General features: G+C 34.8%; 1 long non-coding RNA gene across 1 annotated transcript; it reads right to left on the bottom strand.

Annotated features, from left to right (window-relative positions):
- Positions 1-560: 560 nt before the first annotated feature.
- Positions 561-3,815, bottom strand: LOC103524395. The gene is made up of 3 exons (XR_542109.3): positions 3,689-3,815; positions 956-1,055; positions 561-650 (listed from the first exon to the last, which is right to left on the bottom strand). It is a non-coding gene; the product is annotated as an uncharacterized LOC103524395 (long non-coding RNA).
- Positions 3,816-6,242: the final 2,427 nt, after the last annotated feature.

The following is a 6,242-nucleotide window of genomic DNA, read 5'->3' as shown; positions in this document are numbered from 1 at the left end:
CAAATACTGTTATTCATGTTATTGAGTACACCCACATCTAATAACCTCTTAGCTTTCTAATTTTATTTAACACTGAATTTTTTAATCGGGGCAATGAAGACCCCTGGGGTTTAAAATTACTCCACTTACACCGACGAATGTTTCAAATTAGTTTAGTCTGTCCGTTAACAACTAAATTAGTAAGTAGATTTGTTCTACAGTAGTTTAACCTGGTCCGATAGTCAGAATATCGTGATTGATGAATAAGGTCTGATAACGTTTTCTTCGTTAAATAGCTTTGGTTTTAGTTTTGACGTTCATTTTGTATCTGGAGTGATAAACCAGCTTAGTTGATTACGAGCAGTGAAATAAACGTCAGTGATGATACCGTTTGGAGTGGCGCACAGACAACGGTAAACAGAGTCCAAAGGACACGCTTAAATAGAAACCCTACACTTTTGTACCCAAACGGTATCACACCTGGACCTTTATTTCACTTGTCGTAATCCATACTGACTTATCTCGTGGTTATCCTACTCTTCACGCTTTATTAATCTAATGCTGACAGTAAACTTACAATTTGGTTTGTTTACAATGAGTCCGCGAGTTCTCACCCAGGCCAAAATAAGGAACAGGAAGAGTGGCCATATGATATCAGTGATGCATCTCACCTAAAATAATAATAATATTAATAAACAATGCAGGTAATATTTGGGACTTTAGATTTTGGTTAGTCAATATTCAATAAATTATGTAGATAAAAAATAGTTTTGGACCTTGTTTCCAGAAGGTTTGTTTCAGCCATTACCTATATCCAGGGCCTGCTTTTTAGAGCTAAACCATGGAAAAAGCTCAAACTACACCTTTAGCCTCAGGTCACTAAAATTTTGCAGAGAGATGTAGAAAAGCGTTCGCAGGCCAGGTCTCAAGAAATAGAGGGTTTAGCTGCTGTTTAAGCCTGAAATTTCAAGCTCACCTTGCTCCTCTTTCTTGTGGTCCAATTTTTCCAAATGATAATTTTCAACTGATGAAGGAAAGCCATTTGGGTTTATGATACAGTTGAGAGATGGTTGAATCTAGAAGAATAAAAAAAAAAGCATTTGAAAAAATAAAGTACCTAAATCTTGACTTTACTTTAAAAATATTAGAAAAAAAATCAAGATGCTCACTTAACTGTATTCTGTTACGTACTTGAGTGCTTATACTTATACACCTGTAATGGCAAGAGATAACTTCAGAGAAAAACATGAAAAAAAAATATCTGGTGTGATTATCACACGACTTTCCTTATCCTACTGAATGGTGCTTATTTGGGGTGTTCTGTTGTAACATTTACAATTATCTCTAACCCGTTTAGGTCGATATAGCTGAAAACCGCCAAAAAGCGGTCGAAACCCACCAAAAAGCGGTCAAAATACCGCCAACCGCAGCACCTTTTTTAACTAAACGTTTTGTGTTGCATCTTTGTCACATTTGTGAACTACAAACCAAATTTCAAGTCTTTAGCTTATACAGTTCCCGAGATTTTGTTAAATTTACACCGAAAACCGCCAAAAAACGGTAAAATGGCGCCAAGCGGTCCACCGGTCTTAACCAAAAGTTTTGTGTCGCATCCTTGTCGCATTTGAAAGATACATACCAAATTTCAAGTCTCCAGCTCTTACCGTTCTCGAGATATTTTGTTTACAGACAGACACCCCTTAAATAAATAAAATTATTGGCCAGTGTATTATTGTGGTGTATAACACTTGTCGCTTTTACACCTATAAACCCCCTATAAAAGATGCGATTCTCAAAATCCTTCTCAAAGTGAAAATTTTACCCGCACTTTTACAGCAGCATCTAAAACACCCAAGGATAACAAGCTCAGATTGTTTAAGGGGACATTTAAGTCTCATTATGACACTCATCCAAACATACTTAAAATAAGTGTGTCAACAGCTAGGAACTAGGTTATGAAAAATAGACTACCTAGGACAATAACCTAACTACATACACAAGCAAGAACCCAGTAACACTAGCAGGGTCTCCACTCCAAATTTTTAAAAATCACTAGATTCGAGGAAAAGAAATCACTAGATTTGACTTGAAAATCACTAGATTTCTAAATTCTCCCAAATGGTAGTTTACTCGTGGTTTTTGAGGGTAGAAGTCTCATATACTCATTTTTATAGTAAAAAAATCCTCTATAGACAATGAAAAACTAGTTAACTTTACTTTCTATGACTCCAATAACTTTTTTTTTTTAAGCTAGCAGCACGCTATTGGCCTGATGGTCACCCATCCAGGTACTAACCACGCACAACCGTGCTCAACTTCAGTGATCCATGCGGAACTGGTGCTTTCAAGGTACCTACTTTTGGAAATTTTTCAAGATTTTTCACCGAAATGAGATTTCCAAGAGAAGGATTTGACAAAAAATCACGAATTTTTGGTGAAAAATTCACTTTTTTACATACTCAAACCGGGCCTAAATTTAAAGCAGTACATATTGCATACGTGACTAATTTGAAGGGGCAAAAATTGTAGGTTTCTGAGAAAGAATGATCTAAATATGAAAATAACTTTTACTCTTCACTGGTTTAAACCAGTGAAGAGTAAAAGTTATTTTCATATTTAGAATCTTAAAATGAACCTTCACAAAGTTACTAAGTCTACCATCAATATGCTAAAGAAATCCTTGGGTTTTTTTCCCTCATAAAATCAGTCGTTTCTGAGATATGATGAAATTTGGGAGACACCTTTTCGCTAGTTTTTGACCGTGAGAATTTAAATTTGTATTGCGTGATAAATGATAAGACTGATAAACTCAAGACAAGTCACTGAATACTGGTCAGGGTTGATACGTATTAACTTATTGTACTCAAGGCATTGCAGTTTGAGATTTGGCAGAGGTTTATATCATTAGATCCTTAATAATAACCTCCAAAACCCAAGTTACCTACTGACAATAGAACTTAGGGTCAGTGAGGAGTTATTTGAACTACCTACATAATTTACAGAGGTAGATTGGTAATAATACATTCAACGTACCTACTGATACGTACCAACAGTGCAAGACCAAGTCAAATCCTTGCAGAAAATTGTTTTAGGGATCAAACCCCAACTCCAGGGTAGCATAATACATATACATAATAATAGTAAATATTGCTTGTTTACCTAGTAGTGTGTACTTGTGACACTTTTACAAGGCAGACGCACTACCAACTAAGCTAACTAGGCTGGCACACCAAAATGAAAAATATTAATTTTCAATTGAAAAAAATAACAGAATCGGTTCTCCGTTGTTGCAGTTTTTACCGGTGATTGGCCAGTGTATTATTGTGGTGTATAACACTTCTAGATTTTGACCTCAAATCACTAAATCACTAGATTTGCCAAGAATTCACTAAATTTAGTGAAAAATCACTAAGAGTGGATACACTGAACACTAGCAAAACAAAAGTACCAAGCACACAGCTCAAGAAATAGATGTACACAGTACACACACAGGAAATGGAAAATGTATTGTAACTACATACATATGTAAAATTTGTACACAATAACCAGTATTTCCTATTTCCTGTAATCTATTAAAGAGACTAATGATTCCCTCTGAGGGAAAAGCTTTGACTGCTACAGGATAAAATAAAGTAGGTACAATATTTACACGGATGGACAACATAATTATCATGCAATACAGAGTTACAGAGCTTTGATGATTCCCTACCTCTTCAGAATGGATAGAAGTTCGTCCGATGACCTTAGGGCATGTCCTTGACAGTTGCTAGGAAGAACTCTACTCAATTATTGGAAAGAGGTAATTATCTAACCACCACCCATTCTGATCATTTTTCTGTCCTTGACAGTTGCTAGGAAGAACTCTACTCAATTATTGGAAAGAGGTAATTATCTAACCACCACCCATTCTGATCATTTTTCACTTCTGATAAAAAAAACTGAAATTTTCAAAAATTCCCGCCAATGTAAATTTGAATATTATCAAAGGGCTCGTTCACACGAAGCGATTTTCGTTGACTTGTAGTCCAGTCAAATAAGGATCAAAAATTTCTTGTGGTAGTGCAGTCAAACAGGGATCAAAAATTTATTTCATGTTTAGGCCTTCCTCTCTATTTTTTCCTAATACCTACCTACTTCTATCATGATTTTCTTGATAACTGTAGGATTTTTATACTAATGAGATTTTTATCCAACCTAAGAAAAAAAAAAAAAAAAAAAAAAAACCCGAAAATTTTTCTTTTTGTACCCTGGCAAATACCAACAGGAAGGTTTTAAAAAAAAAAAAAAAAAAAAAAAAAAAAAAAAAACAAAACAAACAATATAGGACACAAAGAGGTACCTACCTATTGCATCTAAATGAAATAGAGGTAATCTAAATGAAATTAAACAAAGCATATTTTATTGAAAAAATAATAATATAAAAAATATATAAGAATAGGTAGGTATCAAAAATTCATAACATCTATCTAGCTATATTAGAAATCTCGAACCTGTCTAAGTGGGAAACCTGGATAACTGGGAAAAAAATCGTGGCCCCTTCATGGCAACCTCTCTAAGTAGGACACTTTTTTACCTGGGAAACCTGGATAGGTGGGAAAAAATTGTTGGTCCCTTGGATTCCCACTTAGACAAAATAATAATAATGATAATAATAATAAATAATAAAAAAAATACATCTATTTTGGGGGAAATATTGTATATGTTGTTTTAAATGCTCAAGTCTTAGCTTATAAATGTCTGTCTAATTTTATTTTTAATAGCTATTTTTTATTATTATTATTATTATTATTTTGTCAAGTTTGTACATAAAGTATTTTTGAAGCATTTTATGACAATACCACCTGGTATGACGTGTTATTTATTGTTTTAATTTGTACAACAGATTTTTCTTCTCTTTTTCTTTCCCTGTACTTATAAAACAGATTTTCAAGTCAGGGTTGTGTTAAATCAACTCGAATAGAATAGGTAATTGTAAATATTTAAAATAATAGGTATTTTATTATGTCCCAATTAATATTTTTTATATTTTACTTCGCTTTTTCTATTTTTCTTCAGATCTCACATTACCGAAAAAAAATTCCAGTATTTCTAGTCAATTTTTGCAGTGATGCTAACATGTAAACATTGTTTCTACTTTTCATTATATTTTACTTTCTATTATTCCCATTTTATTTCATTTTATGTGTTACTTACTATTGTTTATTAATCAGGATTTGATGTATGTACAGTACCTACATAAATAATTATAAATGTTTGTATAAATTCAAATGTTTTTCTTTTCTTTCTTAACCCAAATCTGAAATTTAAAAACTACCTATTGTATGACAGCTAGAAGCTTGCTTTTAGGAATAGTAAAAATGCTGTGCCAGCCTAGTTAGCTTGGTTGGTAGGGCGTCTGCCTTGATAGCGCTAGGCCGCGATTCCCGCCCCGGGGAGGACTTTATCCTGAACGGACAAAGTTCGTTCTCGAAACGGCTGGCTTTCTCCTATCCTGTCTTCCTTCTCTCTTTGATTTCGGGACGATAAGACCTTAGCAGTGATAGTTTCCTCTATCAAAGCTCTAAAAAAAGTAAAAAAAAAAATGTTGTAAGAGAGAAAGATAGAAAGAGAGTATCAAAGAATGTGAGCAGGTCTTGACTTCTTGATGAATATGGCGGCATGGCGCCTCGCAAAATCAGAGCCTGGCAATTAAAATAATAAAACACCGGTATTTAAGCCGCACATAGGAACCGCCTGGGTAATTAAAAGCTTAACGCATTGCTGTGACGCCATACTGGGGCAATAGTGTGTAATTAGCGCAAATAGCGCTTATTGGGCTATAGTGACTATACCGTATGAGCGCTTACTGGTTGATAATTGACCATGTCTCGCATAAGTGGGGACTTGGGTTATTTTAGTTACTGGTAGGTATATCATTTGGATCACATCCCAAGTATTGAGGCTTCCGAAAATGAGTCGTAATCGTAGCACTACTGTGATCGGACAATTAATCAGTGGGGCTACCTATACGGAATAATTTATGCTAAAAGTTCCTACTGAAAAATAAATAAAGCAATGCTTATACCAATACGAGAAGAAGGGGGAGTTTTGAAGGTCAAGGAAAACAGGGAAAATCTTATCGTTCCGAAATCGAGGAGAAAACAGGACAGAAGAAAGCCAGTTGTTTAGAGAACGAACCTTAGGTATTGTTTGGGATGAAGTTCGTCCGGGCCGAGAATCGAACCCGTGGCCTAGCGGTTAGAAAGCAGGCGGGCTACACTCCA

The sequence above is a fragment of the Diaphorina citri genome, unplaced genomic scaffold (genome assembly GCF_000475195.1).
Source record: "Diaphorina citri unplaced genomic scaffold, Diaci psyllid genome assembly version 1.1 scaffold97, whole genome shotgun sequence".
Taxonomy (NCBI): domain Eukaryota; kingdom Metazoa; phylum Arthropoda; class Insecta; order Hemiptera; family Psyllidae; genus Diaphorina; species Diaphorina citri.
Note: the sequence above shows the minus strand (reverse complement) of the source record. Positions and strands in the feature narration are given on the sequence as shown.